The sequence below is a fragment of the Phocoena sinus genome, chromosome 18, assembly GCF_008692025.1.
Source record: "Phocoena sinus isolate mPhoSin1 chromosome 18, mPhoSin1.pri, whole genome shotgun sequence".
Lineage (NCBI taxonomy): Eukaryota > Metazoa > Chordata > Mammalia > Artiodactyla > Phocoenidae > Phocoena > Phocoena sinus.
Genome location: NC_045780.1, coordinates 43461113 through 43478980, shown reverse-complemented (window position 1 = coordinate 43478980; position 17868 = coordinate 43461113). Strand labels below are relative to the sequence as shown.

At 34.9% G+C, this 17868-nt stretch overlaps 2 pseudogenes; both read right to left on the bottom strand.

Annotated features, from left to right (window-relative positions):
* Positions 1–15430: 15430 nt before the first annotated feature.
* On the bottom strand, positions 15431–16290 carry LOC116742959 (annotated as a pseudogene).
* Positions 16291–16398: 108 nt separating this feature from the next.
* Positions 16399–17134, bottom strand: LOC116743036 (annotated as a pseudogene).
* Between the last annotated feature and the right edge of the window lie 734 nt (positions 17135–17868).

The following is a 17868-nucleotide window of genomic DNA, read 5'->3' as shown; positions in this document are numbered from 1 at the left end:
ACAAGTGAGTGTATTTTTCTGTGTGTTTGCTCTGAAGTTTGGTCTATGGCTAATCTTTTGACAATGAAAAACAAGAGCTAACTTATGTAGACAATCTGGGTCTGTCCCTTAAAACATTGTTATCCACACTCTCATATTGTATTAACTTTCCACAACCTTGAAAGTGGACAGTGGAAAATCCAGTTTTGACATCATAGACAAAGTCACTGCCAATGCCCTCTTTGTTAGAGCAGCTTAGTTTTTAATCCACTTGGTAATATTTTGCCTCTAGAAAATGTCTCAAAGAGCAGAGAAAATAGAAGTTTTTAACAGTAGTTTATTATGAATTATTTGCTATCTCACATACATATGCACAAAAAACAGATTATCATAATTCCACTAAGACCATTCACTCTTTCTGAAAACATTATTCACCCACTCTCAATCACTGTAGGGTGATCAAATTATTCAGATTCTACTTCCATAAAGGAGCCTCACATCCCACTAAGAACTAAACATGGTCAGTTGTGTGAATGTTCTATTTCCATGAATTTCAATACAATGTGTTCTAAATTTGAGCCTGTTTGTTCAAGAGCTTCTATAAGAGCTTCTTAGTTCAATAATACCCGCTTTTACCAAATCTTCTTTCTTTACTTTTACAACTCTAATCAGACAGTACGTCATTTGAAGGGCAGCATATCATAAAGATCAAAAAAGGAGTTTGACAGCCCTTAAACTCCAGGCTTAGGTTCCATACTCTATGTCCTTGGGCAAGTTATTTTCTTTATCTCTATTTTACATGAAAATGAGAACATTGCCAGCACCTCACCTACAGATTGGTTCTGGAGAGAGTGATTTGTATAATTTGATAGAGTAATGTTTGATAGAGTAATATGTGTAAAATTTTAAGCATAGTGGCAGACCCAGAAAATTATTTATTATCCTATTTGTACACATTTCCAAAAATAATACAATTTACTATTAGGTTGCCTTTTAACCCAGTGAATTGTTAAGAATTCTTGATAAATTCTCTTGTTAAATGGAATTGAAAAAAATATCCTACTTGAGGCTGCTCAGGCTGCTATAACAAAATACCATAAATTGGGTGGTTTATCAACAACAGAAATTTATTTCTCACAGCTCTCAAGGCTGAAAGTCCAAGTTTGGTGCACTAATTGTTGGGTTCTGGTGAGAAAACCTTCTTCCAGGTTGCAAATGGCTGACCTTATTTTATCCTCACATGGGAGAAAGAGAGCAAACAAGCTCTCTCCTCATTCTTAGTCTTTTTTTTTTTTTTTTTTTCTAATATACCATTTATGAGGGTTCCACCTTCAGGACTTCATCTAATTCTAATTACCTCCAAAGACCCCACATCCTAATACTAACACATATGAATTTGGGTGGTACACAAACATTCAGTCCGTAACATATACCACCCAAAACTCTTCCTGCCTATGTGTAGTAGCTGTAATTTCTCTTCTGGAAGTCCTGACTCAACCGTTCCAAATTATATTTTAATTTTCTCCCTTCTCTTTTTCCCATCACACTGAATCAATCCTTATGTTATATCTATTATGTATTAGGATTATCTACCAGACTTGTCATGTTAGTCAACACATACTTATTTAACACATAATAAATTATTTGACATACTTGTTGCTGTGCATATAAAAGGAACACAAGACAAACTCACCCTCTAACTCATAGAAATTGTAAGATATAAATTTTTAAAAATCGACATATAATTTTGTGTTTATGTTGCTGATTTTCACCTGATTTTTTGTCATGTTAATTTTGATGAGATTTGATAAATACATATAATCCACAACCAAAATCAAGATAGGGAAAATTTCCATAATCACAAAGTTTCCTCATTACCCTTTGTAGACAATGATTCACAACCCCAGGAAAGTGCAACCATTTATCTGGTTTTTGTCTGTATATTTTGTCATTTTCTCTAAAAGAGATGGGGAAAGAGTACTATTGCAAGATTCATTGCATTTTTTTTATATGTGTTAGAATGTCATCAATTTCTAACAAATTTCACAAATAATATAAGATAAATAGTATTATATGTCTTATGACATATCTTTCCTATTTGATTTTTTAGGATTTGAAAATAGTAAACTCTGTGATATTAAATATATAATAATATTTTAAAATAATATTTGTCATCTTTGAAAGTATTAATAGACAAAATATTCTACTTCAATTATGTTGGAATTAGTCATATAGAACTCTTGATTTTGGAATTACAATAAAAATAAAATTTGAAAAAGTTTAAAGAAATTAATGTATAAATTTTTAGTTAAAATTATTAACATGTCATATATTGAGGAGAAAGAATAGGTTACTGAAAATTTTCCTTTATTTGTATTAATTTCCTATTGGTGTTATAAAAGGTTACCACAAATTCAGTGATCTAAAACAACACAAATTTATTATCTTAGAATTCTGTAAATCAGAAATCTTCTGGACTAAATTCTTTGCAGACTAAATTAAAGGTGTTAGCAGGGCTGAGTCATTCTATGGAGATTCTATAGCAAATCTCTTTCCTTGTTTTTCTGTAAAGCTACTTGCTTTTGTCTGGCACATGGCACTCTTCCTATATCTCTAGGGTCAACAACATTGGGCCAAGTCCTCACACTGCCAAATTCTGACTCTTTTCTCTTATTCTCTCTTCACTTTTAAGGATCCTTATGATTACATTGGGCCCACCATTGGGTAATCCAAGATAACCTATTTTAAAGTTGGCTGATATGCAACTTTATTTTTATCTGAAACCTTAATTCCCCTTTACCATGTAGCCTAAAATATTCATGGATTTTAAGCATCAAGATATAGGGCAGCGATTATTCTTCCTACCACAAATTTTCAACAGAAAAAAAAAATTACAAAAGTTAAGTGATCATCACAGACATATTAAAAAGGAACTAACTGAAAGTACAAAGCAGTAATATAAGAGTGCTGAAAGGATACTATAAACGGAAGAGAAATACTGATTATTAATCTATGGAGGAGCATAAAACACAAAGAGGAAGCACTTTTCACTCTAAGTATTATGATAGGCTGAAAACATATCAAATAAGTCAATATTCTCTGAAGTTTGAATATGTTTGGATGCATCTATTTAATTACCTTTCCATGGCTTACTAGTGATTACTAATGTAAGGAATAGAGATGACCCTATAGACTCTTATTTAAGATTACTTTCTTCTTATTGATTTCATAATTATCACAGTTCTTCAATTACCTTTTCATTCATAAAATTCTGCATATTTGTATGCTATTGGCATTCTGATCCCTTATTTCCTAACTTCTTGCTCTCTTCCTTCTCAGATTCCATGAAAACACAACAAAAAGAAAAGTCACTTAAATTCTTCAGGTTCTTGTTATCATATCTGTGAACATGGGAGTATCATAATAAATTATCCCTGAATCAGTGAGCTTAAAGCAAGAAACATAAAACAAATTCAAAATGGTAATTCAAAGACAATTTTATAAATTGAATAATAGTAAATAGAATACAGTAAGTTCCCTACATATGAATAAGTACAGTAGAACAGTGCAACAGCTGGTATACAGGGGCTGGCGTCAAGTGAACATGCAAGAAGTTTTATTGACTGGAGGAGGGAGAGGAGGTGGGAGATGGTAGAGCTGAAGGATCATCAGCAATAAGAGATGGAGGGCAAGCTTCAATTTCACTCACAGCTGACATTTATGACACAGGTTCTTATTCCTTGCTGGATTCAATCCTATCTACCCTCTTAAAAAAAATAATCCGGTAATGTCTGGGTAGTAGCCCTTTTTGTCTCATCATAGATGATATGGTAGAACTGAATTGCATTCTGAATGGCTGCTGCATCCTTCATGTACCATTCTACATTTGGGTCCTGTGCCTCAAAAACTAACAGTGCCTCCTCAAATAAAGAAAATCCCCTTGTTATTTCCTGTGTTGTGAATCTTCAGTTACTTTTCCTCTTGTCTCTTTTCATCCTTTCTCCGGGTCTCCAATTCCCTCTTTTTGCTTCGCTCCACTCTCACAATTATTTTCACTTTCATTTCCATCGTCATCGCTTGGCCCTTCTTAGCAGTACCAGCTACATCATCACTGCTTTTATGCTTGCTTCAGGAATCCTGGGCTTCAAATAAAGATACTGTACTACTGTACACAGTACTGTACAGTAAAGTACACAAAAGCACAAGCACTGGTAGAGGATGCACGCACATGACAATGTGTGCCAGACAGGTGAACTAATTATGTGATTGGACATGTGAATGTTCATTCACACTTTTGAAAGTTTGCAACTTGAAGGTTCATATGTAGAGGACTTACTGTACAGGGAAACCAAAAGTAACACATGACAAGTAGTTTGGGGTGAAGGGATGAAGAAGTAAAAGAGTCTTCATTTTTGCATCTTGGCCTAAAGAGACCACATGACAGCAAATTTGGACATGGACAGATCTGTTGATGGAGAGAACACCTGATAGGACTTCAAGAATATGACTTTAAATCCAGAGTCACAGCCAGCTCTCAGTAGATGAAGAACCAGGGAAATTGACAGTCCCACTTTACCTTCTCTTTAACTGTCTGCAGGTGCTCACCAGCTCCAGCACTTAATGGTATGTGACCTGCACAATTCACTTAACCTCTTTGAGGTTTTAAGTTCTTTTTAAGTTTACTATGAGTTTTAAATATCTGCAAATGATTAAAACTGTTTGGTCCTTATAAGAGTTCAGTAAGTACTAATTACAATTATTATTAGAAGTATTATCATTACATGATTGTTTGTAGCAGGAAATTCATTAAAAACAGAATAATAAAACTATCTTGGTTGGGCATCAGATTGAAAATAGGAGAGGTAAATAAACAGAAATAAATTTGTTTATTTAATGTTGGGTAGTTAATACATGTCAGGAACTTTTCCTAGACATTGCAAATAGTCCACAGTGTTGGGTACACCTTCAAGTTAAAATTCAAGATGGTATACGGAAGAATTGAATTCTGAACATAAGCTTTTAAACTGGAATGTAAAATCATCAATTTTCTATTTTTCTAAGAAAGCTGCAGAAGCAGCTTATGTGATTAATATAATGAAAAACAGAGTCACTTGGAAAAATCAGTTAGCAATGTATATGACAGTCAAATTGCATTCCCCTCTAACAAGAGGACAGTCATTTGCTATTACCAACCTGAGAGGCAATATCTGATAGAAAGCATCAGAAAACTTCAGTAGAAGCAAAAGTGTCATATATTTTTAATGTATAGTTCTTCCTTCAGAATTACCAAAGTTGCTCTATAGCATTGAGAATTCCATACTAAATGAATTCATAAGAAGGGTAAGATATAATCCTTGGTTTCTTTTGTAAGCTATATTGATGAGGGGGATAGTTATACTGACATTGCGTTGTTTTACAAATCTCTCATTGGAATATTTCAAGTAGAGTGGAAAGTTTAAACTAAATATATTGTTACTTGAAAACATATCTGAGTAACAAATGCTGTCTTTAGAGTTATAAAGGATCTGTACTGCTTTGTAGGAGAAAGACATTCCTTGATCTAAAAAAAAGCATAACAAAGTAGAGAGGTGAACTCTTCCTGCCTCACCCTTCACTTAGTTCCTGTGGTTTGTGCATGAAAACTGGCTCACATATATGTAACACAGGATTTATAAAAGAGTACACACTGCATTGAATTTTATTTCTTGGAAGTTTGTATGTGGTTATTTGTCAAAGTTATGATGCAATTAAAGAGAAATATATTAGATAGTATATCATAAATTAGTATTATGCAGTATGGAAGAGTGAAAAAAAGAGGTAGCTTAGATATAATCAAGGGTTTTAGCCTTTGTTGGGGATTCAGGAGGTTATCACAGTGGTTTAAATATTTGGATCCTAAAGCTAGATTGCGGAGTTTGAATCGTGGCTCCACAGCCCACAGCCTATGTATAACCAACTTGAGCAAATCACTCATCCTGGCTGTACCTTAGTTTCTTCAGGAATGAAATTGGAGTTCATGGTCAGGATTTAATATAAAATACATGAGTGTTTATAAATAATTAACATGTCTTCTATGGCTGCTGTTATTATTGTTATTAATGATATTATTATTATACTATCCTACTTAGAAATCAGAGTTATAGAGGACCCCTCCTTTTGTCACTAACTGGCTTTGTTCTCTTAGACAAGTCTCATAACCCTTAAAGAATGCTTATCTGTAAAGGGCATGTAAAGGAATTGATAATATTAGTCCTTCAAACTGTCAAAATCTCTAATGATTAAAGATGTGGTACATATATACAAAGTAATATTACTCAGCCATAAAAAGGAATGAAATAGTGTCATTTGCTGAGACGTGAATGGACCTAGAGACTGTCATACAGAGTGAATTAAGTCAGAAAGAGAAAAACGAATATCATATAATATCACTTATACATGGAATCTATAAAAATGGTACAGATGAACTTATTCACAAAGCAGAAATAGAGACACAGATGTAGAGAACAAACTTATTGATACCAAAGAGGGGAGGGAGGTGAGATGAACTGGGAGATTGAGATTGACATACATACACTACTATGTATAAAATAGATAACTAATGAGAATCTACTGTATAGCACAGGGAACTCTACTCAGTGCTCCATGGTGACCTAAATGGGAAGGAAATCTAAAAAAGAGGGGATATATGTATAACTGATTCTCTTTGCTGTACATCAGAAGCTAACACAACATTGTAAAGCAACTATACTCCAATAAAAATTAACTTAAAAATACTAAAATAAAATAGAGACTGTTCATCCTCAGTATTATTGATATTTTGAAGAATTTGTGAAGAAGTTGTAAATCCAGCAAGATACCTATACACCTATCGAAGTCTGCAAATCTGTTGAGAATTGACTTTGTGCTCATAGTAAATTCTTATGCTCTGGTTATTTGTTTATAACTATTTATTCACCTGCTGCTGCTGACCCAGTATTTAAATGGTAATGCCATTATACACACACATGTATGCACATACACACACGAATCACAATTGTTTTGTCTTCGCTGACTTGGGAGGTTTTGTAGAATATTTTATAATGAAGCTGCCCTATTAAAACTGAAAAGTTAAAGGTAAAATGTAATAGTTTGTCATAATTATGTTTTATATTGGCAGGTGTTCTGAACTTTCTGTTTGATAACTAGACATACAAATTTCAATTCTTAAAGCTTTGCAGGCAATTTAAAGGCTCATTTATTTCACTGACTGCAAGATGTATGTACAGTCTCACATACTGGATGTCTGGGACCAAAATCAGCACTTTGTTGTTTGCTTGTCTCACAGGGAGTAAATAATAACAATTTTTCAGCATAGGCATACTAACACAATGTGTGTAGCAAATAAATGAGTGTAAGATGACCTATAGTGTCCTGAAGATTCATAAATAATAAAATGATCTATAGATTGTTAGCAGATGGCTGTAGCACAGGCTAATTTGCAGCCAGTGAAGCTTTGCAGGACAATTTATAACTTTTGAAAATTTAATAACTTCATCAATTTTAACCTATTTTTTAACCAATATCATCTGAATAACACTTTCAGCTATTTTTCCTTGTAAGAAAATATCTAAGACACTTACATGTTTTGGTTATTAAAATTAAGGTTGTTTTATTTAGATTTCATGATTGTTTTAAATAAGTCAGAAAATAATAGAGGAGGAAATTTTAGTGGTTGTCTGTGTTTTGTTTTAATAAGAATTTCATGGGAAGAGCCTTGGTACACAAAACTATCTATGTAGTTTGATACTATTATTTCAGGGGCCTATCATTTCACTTTTTTTCTATTTCATTTGAAAAACACTTCCTTTTTTCAACATTTTATTTTTTTATTGGAGTATACTTGATTAACAATGTTGTGTTAATTTCAGGTGTACACCAATATAATTCAGTTAAACATATACATATATCTATTCTTTTTCAAATATTTTCCCATGTAGGTTGTTACGTAATATTGAGCAGAGTTCCCTGTGCTATACAGTACGTCATTGTTTGTTATCTATTTTATCACTCTTTTTTAAAATTTTATTTAGTTTATTTTTGGCTGTGTTACGTCTTTGTTGCTGCTCGGGGACTTTCTCTAGTTGGGGTGAGTGGGGGCTACTCTTCATTGCGGGTGTGCAGGCTTCTCATAGTGCTGGCTTCCCTTTGCTGTGGAACATGGGCTCTAGGCACACGGGCTTCAGTAGTTGTGGCACGTGGGCTCAGTAGCTGTGGCTCACAGGCTGTAGAGAACAGGATTAGTAGTTGTGGTGCATGGGCTTAGTTGCTCCATGGCATGTGGGATCTTCCCGGACCAGGGCTTGAACCCGTGTCCCCTGCAATGGCAGGCAGATTCTTAACCACTGCGCCACCAGGGAAGCCTTATCTATTTTAAATATAGCAGTGTGTACATGTCAATCCCAAACTCCCTATCATTTCACTTTTGACAACTGTTTTTCACTTTCTGCCTAGGATGAATTATTACCTAGGGTCTTTCAGGCCTTCCTCTGGAATGTAAAGTGATTTTATCTTAGAAATTTTATTTCATAGTCCAAATCTCTTTGAAATAGGGATTTTTCAGGATGTCAAAATTTTTTGGACATGTTTGTGAGGTTTTTTGTAACCACATGACTATAGATTTCACTTTATGGGATTTCTAGGTAGGTGGCCAATGCTTGGTATTCTGCAGAGTCATTATCTATAAAACTAAAAACCCTGCATGTAAAGGTTCTCCTGTCTGAATACCAGGTAAGTATTATAGATAATTTAATGGATTACACTCAGAAAAATTAGCAATGTTCTTAGGATTATTATTGGAACCTTCAGTGTTTTCATACTGGTCAACCATATTAATAACACAGAGATAACAAAATATTTTTTAAAGTTTTTATCTTATTTGAATGTAAATAAGTTATAGAGGTTCAAAGTGAGGATACATGATCAACTTTCCCCGTAGCCACTGTTTTTGGTGATCTACCCTGCCCAAAATGCTGTTGGGTACTCTTGTTCCCCAGATGATGTTCTTCAGTGGAATCCACTTTTGTATATCTATAAGTTGACTCCTTACATTTGAATTCATGCTTGGTGTCTGGGATACACAAAATTTTGTCCTACATTTGATTAGGTGTTATTCACCACCTATGCAACTACCTGTCTTTGTTCTGTCACAGAGACAAAAACTCCAAACATAAACTTTCTACTTTAGTATACCTAACACAGGAGTTATATTTATATATATATATTTTATATTCCCATATCTGAAGTCTCCATGTGGTCCTTCTCATGGGCTTGAAGGAGTAGCATCATTCTTAACTTTCGTTGAAGGGTGGTGAAAAATACACTGTGACTCTTTAAACTATGGGCACTTTCCTCAAATCTTCAACCATCATTTTTTCTATAGTCAGACACATATAGTCATGTGAAAGCTGATAATTAACATAGGTGGAAAGAATTTTTCAATCTCTTACCATGCCCTGGTGATTCTAACACTTTCCTTTGTAATGAGATGACACTTGACATCTATTTATTTTCTTCAATGCATTGGATTTAGCCGAAAGTGAGACTGAAATTGTTATATGTGTAAAATGATAAATTACACCATAAGCTGTTAATATTTTAAAGATCATTCTACTGAATTGTATGTAGTTTTAGAAAACCCTCATAATATTGTCTTCTTTCTCAAGTCTGTCATTTCCCAATAAAAGACCTTAACCTTGAGATCATTATACTATGTTACAGAAAAGAAAGGAGTTTTTACAGTGTAGTCAACACTCCCTTCCTGGAGAAGTCTGTATCAAATGATTGTTTGATACAGGGGTATAAGAACAAGGCCTCCTTGCCTCAAGTTAAAACAGAAATTCTAAGATGCCATCCCTTAGTTGCAGAACATAGGGTCAATTTTGAGGCCTTAAAGGAGTGGTCTACTCTCTGCCCAATCCTGTTTCTTTACTGTGCTGTCCTCAGAGGGGCATCCCAAGCATCCTCCCTAATAAACACTTACTTGCTAATATCCACCTCAGGGTCTGATTCCCTAATAACGCAGAGACAACAGTTAGCAGCCACAAAGCACAAACCTTACAATACTACTAGGTTAGTTCAAAGAAAACCCTTAAGTGATCTGTGAAGAAATATTTGATATTATTCATCAGAATGGGTACTGAGATGAAGGAACTCACTATGCCTATCTATCTTAGAGGCTTAACATGCATCTTTTTTCTAAAAAGTACACTGAAAACAAGCATGAACAATTTAATATATGAAATGTGAGAGATATTTTCCTAAGTTTCACCAATTATTTCAATGCTAAATTTGTGAGTATAAATTTCCTGCCATGGATTTTTAAAGAAGTATTATAATCAGTTCTGGAAGTAAAAATTGGCTGTACTTACATTAAAAAGAAAAACACACTAAAACTTTTAACATATTACAGTTGAATACATGATTTTAATGAATACCAACAATAATGTCCTTACCTTGGATCATTCCAAGTAAAGAGAGCTCAGGAAAAACTAAATCACTGTTGTCTATTGGAGTCTCCCTTATAAAGTGAATGTTCTCTTTTCTTTAAATTCATTTATGGTTCCAGATTTACATGTTTAATGAGATTAGATCAACAGTGGAGGGTTTTTTTTGGCTGCGTTGGGTCTTCCTTGCTGCGCACAGGCTTTTCTCTGGTTGCAGCGAGCAGAGGCTACTCTTCGTTGTGGTGCATGGGCTTCTCATTGCGGTGGCTCCTCTTGTTGTGGAGCATGGGCTCTAGGCACGCAAACTTCAGTAGTTGTGGCACGCGGGCTTAGTTGCTCCGCGACATGTGAGATCTTCCCAGACTAGGGTTTGAACCCGTGTCCCCTACATTGGCAGGTGGATTCTTAACCACTGCCCCACCAGGGAAGCCCCAATAGTGCAGATTTTTAAAAGTAACTTCTACTGTTATGTCATGATTCCAGATAAATTAAGAAAACAGTTAAATTTATAAAATGAAAATTAACATAGAAATAGTTAAACTTCAGGGACTTCCCTGGTGGTCCAATGGTTAAGACTCCATGCTCCCAATGCAGGGGACTTGGGTTTGATACCTGGTCAGGGAACTAGATCCCGCATGCCACAACAAAATATCCTTCATGCTATAATGAAGATCCTGTGTGCCATAACTAACACCTGGTGCAGCCAAATAAATACATTAATTAATTTAAAAAGAAGAAATAGTTAAACTTCATCTGCTTGCCAAGCTTAAGGTATCTGTGGCACTCTTTTTAGAACTGACAAAATGAGTTGAGAGTAGAAGAGACAAATTATAGCCAGTCTATTCCCTACTTACATTCCTTCACTTCATACCTTCAATAAAGCAACTCTGAGGAGAATCTTTTCAGTAGTGGTTTTGCAAGGTCATATGAAGAAAGCAGACAATACACACATGAATAAAAATTTAAATACAGCTAATTTTTGAAATGGAACAAACAAATTTAGCTAATAGGAGCTATTCAGGTTGAAGTATCATGTAAACTGTGTTGCACATAATAAGTACTTTAAAATGATGTCTTCTATTACTTTACTACTTATTTACCGACCACTCCTGGAATGGTTTTAGATTGAACAGTGGCCAACATTGACAAATGCCTTCGCACTCACACCTTGTTTTTGCTGTACTCTAATTTCACAGAGAGACCTATTCTTTATTATTCCAGAAAAATTGACAATTCTTTCAGCTGACCTTAAATATTACAGCCTCTACTTTTAAAGTTCTTTAAGTCATCTAAATTTAAGCCTACACATTTCAGTTAAAATTGTTAATCTGGGTACATAAATCCGATGCTCAAATGTTGGAATATTATCATCATTTCTTCTAAACTACCCTAGAGCAATCTATCATGTTTGTATTATGGTATTTGATGCTGTATACATATATAATATTATATGCTTTAGATACTGTTTTTTCAAAGTGCCTCTTTTCATACTAATTGCACACTATAATTTCATTATATGAATATTATATGAACAAAGATATGACAAAAAGAATCCTGTATATATTTACGTTAGATTTTTAAAGTAAATTAAGAATGATAATTTTTCTGAATATAAAAATAATTGCATGAAAATTGTAAAATAAAAAAACATAAATCACTATGAGAATATAGATATGTTCTTATATGTATATATATATGTCACATTGTACATATTGTTTAGTAAGTTTTTTGTCATTAATAATATATTATAATGTATTGTAACAATTTTCCATACAATGGCGTACTCTTGTTAAACACTTTACTTTTCCCTTAATGAGGATATGCCATATTTTCTCTAAATTGTTCACTGTTCTTATTAAAAATCTGCAACAAAATGTTGTATCTATTTTCTTTGGAAATTTATGTAAAACATTCAGAGTTTACACAAATGTCTATGGAAGTTTTATAGAAGTGATTTTTTTTTAATGTTTAAATATTTTCAAAGATAGATAATTTGGAGGAATAATACAAAGGACTTTGGTATACTTTTGCTTAAATTTACCCATAGTTAAGTCTGACCCCTTTATTTTCAGCTTTACCTCTATTATTCTCATATACATATACATATATATATATATATACTTTGCTTATATATAATATATATCATTATATATAATATAATATATGTATCACATAATACATATAATAGGTATATTTTATATTTGAGATATCTTGACCCCTTATCCCTAAACAAAATACCTCAGTGTACATTTCTTTTTTTTTTTTTAACATCTTTATTGGAGTATAATTGCTTTACAATGGTGTGTTAGCTTCTGCTTTGTAAAAAAGTGAATCAGCTATACATATGCATATGTTCCCATATCTCCTCCCTCTTGCATCTCCCTCCCTCCCACCCCTCTAGGTGGTCACAAACCACCGAGCTGATCTCCCTGTGATATGCAGCTGCTTCCCACTAGCTATCTATTTTATGTTCGGTAGTGTATATATGTCCATGCCATTCTCTCACTTTGTCACAGCTTACCCTTCCCCCTCCCCATATCCTCAAGTCCATTCTCTAGTAGGTCTGTGTCTTTATTCCCATCTTACCCCTAGGTTCTTCATGACCTTTTTTTATTTTTCCTTAGATTCCATATATATGTGTTAGCATACTGTATTTGTTTTTCTCTTTCTGACTTACTTCACTCTGTATGACAGACTCTAGTATGGAGGTTTCTTAAAAAACTAATAATAGAATTACCATATGACCCAGCAATCCCACTACTGGGCATATATCCTGAGAAAACCATAATTCAAAAAGAGTCATGGTGTTTTCCTGGTGGCGCAGTGGTTGAGAGTCCACCTGCCGATGCAGAGGACACGGGTTCATGCCCCAGTCCAGGAAGATCCCACATGCAAAAAAAAAAAAAAAAAAAAAAAATGAAGAGTCCTGTACCAAAATGTTCATTGCAGCTCTATTTACAATAGCCAGGACATGGAAGCAACCTCAGTGTACATTTCTTTTCTTTTATTTTATTTTTTGCGGTACGTGGGCCTCTCACCGCTGCGGCCCCTCCTTCCGTGGAGCACAGGCTCTGCACGTGCAGGCCCAGTGACCACAGCCCACAGGCCCAGCCACTCCGTGGCACGTGGGGTCTCCCCAGACTGGGGCAATAACCCACGTCCCCTGCATCGGCAGGCAGACTCCCAACCACTGCGCCACCAGGGAAGCCTCAGTGTACATTTCTTAAAACACATTCTGTTACATAACTACAGTAGAATTATTAAAATGTGAAAGTTTAAGATTGGCTTCATGCTATTAGATATTCCATAGTTTTAATTCATTTATATGAATTACCCAAATAATGTTACTTAGATCCCTTTTTTCCAAGTATGAATCTGATAAATGATCACACATTGATTTTAGTTGACATGTCTTTTATTTGGCTTTAAACTGGAGATGATTTTTTCTGATTCCTTTACCTTTCATGACTTTTATATTTTTGAAGAGTCCTGGTCAGTTATTTTGAAGAGCATCCCATAATTTGATTTTGTCTGATGCTTTCTCAAAATTACATTGAGGTTTTGCATTTTTGGTAGGTATATCAGGTTAAAGTGATTTCTTCAGGTTTCTGCATTGTAAAATTACTGTTTTTCCTTTGTAATCAATAAGTACTTAGTGATCAATACTGAAGAATATGTGAATATCTTAATAGTATTCAAGTTTAACCAGTGATACTAATAGGTCATTTTTGTGAAGGAAATGAAACAGAGATTTTTCTATGAATGAAATAGAGATTTTATTTACTTAGTATTACTTCTATATTTTTTTGGCATTTTACTCTACAGATGTGCCATTGTCATTTTTAGATTTTATTATTCATTTATTTACATAACTATGGAAAATGGATTCCTATTTTTAATGAGTTAGTTATTTAGGTAATTTTAGGTTATTTGTTTGGATTGCTCAAGGTAAGGGGAGTAGGAGAGCAATTTCTAGGTCGAAAAGGAGAAAAGTAATTGCTACTAGGAAAAATTTTATGGAGAAATGTAGGCGAGCAGATCCTATTGGGTCAAAGCCACATTCGTAAGGGCTGGTTTTTTCTGCATAGACGTTTAGTTGGGGGAGTCAAAAAGCGATAAGTATAAGTAGTAAGGCTAGGGTTGTGTTTGTCAGTAACGTTAGTAGAAAGTTTATTGTTCTTTTTCGGGGTGTACCAAAACTAACTGATTAGAAGTCAGTTGTACTTGTTAATACTAAAAGGACTATGAACCTCATCAATAGATAGACACAAAGAGGAATAATCATACAACGTCTACGAAGTGTCAGTATCAAGCAGCGTCTTCGAAGCCAAAGTGGTGGTTTGATGTGAAGTGAAATGTTAATTAGCGCATGAAGCAGACAATAAGGAAGGTGGATCCGATGATGACGTGTAATCCGTGGAAGCCTGTGGCTACAAAGAATGTAGATCCGTAGCTTCCATCTGAGATTGTGAATGAGGCTTCATAGTATTCTGATGCTTGAAGTAGGGTGAAATAGAGGCCGAGTATGATTGTGATGAGGAGAGCTTGGAGTGTATGTTTGCTGTTGCCTTCTATGAGACTATGACGGGCTCAAGTGATAGATACACCGGAAGCTAATAATACAGAGGTATTGAGAAGCAGAACTTCTAGTGGATTTAGAGGGTGGATACCTGTTGGTGGTCAGGAACCACCTAATTCAGGAGTAGGGGCAAGACTTGAATGATAGAAGGCTCAGAAGAAGCCTGTAAAAAATAGGACTTCTGATAGGATAAATAAGATTATACCATATCGAAGTCCCTTTTGAACAGTTGGTGTGTGGTGGCCTTGGAAAGTGCTTTCTCGAACAATGTCTCGTCATCATTGGTATATTGTTAGGGTATTTGTCAATAAGCTTAAAGTTAGTAGGATTATTGAGATGAAATGGAATCATATGATTAGGCCTGATGTTATAAGAAATGCTGAGAGAGCTCCTGTAAGGGGTCAAGGACTGGGGTTTACTATATGATATGAGTGGGTTTGGTGGGTCATTATGTATTGTCTTGCAAGTATAGGCTTACTAGTAAGCTGAATACGTAGGCTTGGATTAAGGTTACGGCGAATTCGAGGATAATTAATAGAGTAAGGATAGTGAATGTGATGAGGGCTGTGAATAGACTAATATCTATTAATGCAAGAGTTGCACTTCCAATTAAATGTAGTAATAGGTAACCTGCTGTGATGTTGGCTAAAGGGCTGAAGGTTGAATAAATAGACTGATAGTTTCAATTATCACTAGTATAGGGATTAGGAAAGTGGGTGTGCCCAGTGGTAAAATGTGAGCTAGAGATATCTTTGTCTTGTTACGGAAACCTGTAACAATAGTGCCAGCTCATAGGGAGATAGCCATACCTAAGTTTATTGAGAGTTGAGTGGTGGGTGTAAATGAGTGGGGTATTATTCCAAGATTTGTGGAAGCAATAAACAGGAAAATTGAAATAAGTATAAGAGATCAGGTTTGTCCTTTGAGGTTATGCATAACTATCAGTTGTTTTGATGTGAGCTTGGTTAATCATTGCTTAATAGCAACTGTATGGTTGCTGATTAATCGATTTGGTGTTGGGCATAGTATGGTGGGGAATATGATAATTAGAGTAGTGATAGGAATACCTAGTATTATTGGAACTATAAAAGGGGTAAATAGATTTTCGTTCGTGTGTAGTTTCAAGGGGTTTGTTGTTTTTGTAATTTGGCATGCATTGGTTTGGGGTAAGGAGAGTAGAAATGCTTTGAGATTTTTAGTTGAAGTAATGTGAAGAGGGTAAAAACCATAGAGAGAATGGTAAGAAGTCATGTGGATGTATCTAGTTGTGGCGTATCATTAAGGGGAGTGTATAACTCTCAATCTTTAACTTAAAAGGTTAACGCTAGTTTAGTTTCTTAATGAGATTATTATATGGATGTAGATCATTTTTCAAAGTTCTCTAAGGGTACTAATTTGAGAACGGTTGGTATAAAGCTGTGATTTGAGCCGCAGATTTCTGAACATTGTCCATAGAATAGACCACGTCATGTTGATATTAGGGTTGTTTGGTTTAGACGTCCAGGAATTGCATCTGTTTTTAAGCCTAGGGAAGGGACAGCTCATGAGTGTAATACATCTTCTGAGGAAACTAGTATTCGGATTGTTATTTGTATGGGTAGAACCATCCGATTATCTACTTCTAGTAATCGTAGTTCTCCTGGTTTTAGGTCCGAGGTTGGAATCATGTAGGAATCAAAATTTAGGTCTTCATAGTCAGTATATTCATAACTTCAATATCATTGATGTCCTATTGTTGTTACAGTAAGAGAGGGGTTGTTAATTTCGTCTATTATGTAAAGAATTCGTAGAGAAGGTAGGGCAATTATAATTAAGATAATGGCTGGGAGGACAGTCCAAATGGTCTCTACTTCTTGGACATCTATTGTACTGGTATGTGTTAGCTTGGTTGTAAGCATTAGGGTAATAATATAGAGGACTAGGGAGCTAATTAGGAAGACAATTATTAATGCATGGTCATGAAATTGTAGGAGTTCTTCTATAACAGGTGATGTTGCGTCTTGTAAGCCTAGTTGAAAAGGATATGCCATGGAGATATACAGGATTTTCACTTGTGATTTAACTTTGACAAAGTTACGTAAGATTTTACTAATACCTCACTCATAAAGAAAGACATAATGGTTACGATGTTGGCTTGAAACCGATTAGAGGGGGTTCGATTCCTTCCTTTCTTGAACATTTTGGGTTAACATACACTGGTTCTTCAAATGTATGGTATGGTGGAGGACATCCGTTTAGTCATTCAAGGTTTGTGGAGGTGAGATCTACTGCTAATACTTCCCGTTTAGATGTGAATGCCTCTCAGATAATGAAAATTATCAGCATGACTGCTGTCAGTGAGATGAAAAAGCCTATTGATGAAATGGTATTTCATGTTGTGTAGGCATCTGGATAGTCAGAATATCGACGAGGTATTCCAGATAGGCTGAGGAAGTGTTGTGGAAAGAATGTTATATTTACACCTACGAATATAATTACGAATTGAATTTTTATTCATGCTGGGTTGAGTGTATAGCCTGAAAATAGTGGGAATCAGTGAAGGAAACCTCCTATGATGGCGAAAACAGCTCCTATTGAAAGCACATAGTGAAAGTGGGCAACTACATAGTAGGTGTCGTGGAGAATAGCTAGGGATGAGTTAGCTAGGATGATACCAGTAAAACCTCCTACTGTGAATAGGAAAATAAAGCCTAAGGCTCATATTAGAGCAGGAGATCATTTGATATTTCCTCCGTGAAGTGTTGCCAGCCAACTGAAGACTTTTACTCCTGTAGGAATGACAATAATTATAGTGGCTGATGTAAAGTATGCTCGTGTATCTACGTTTAT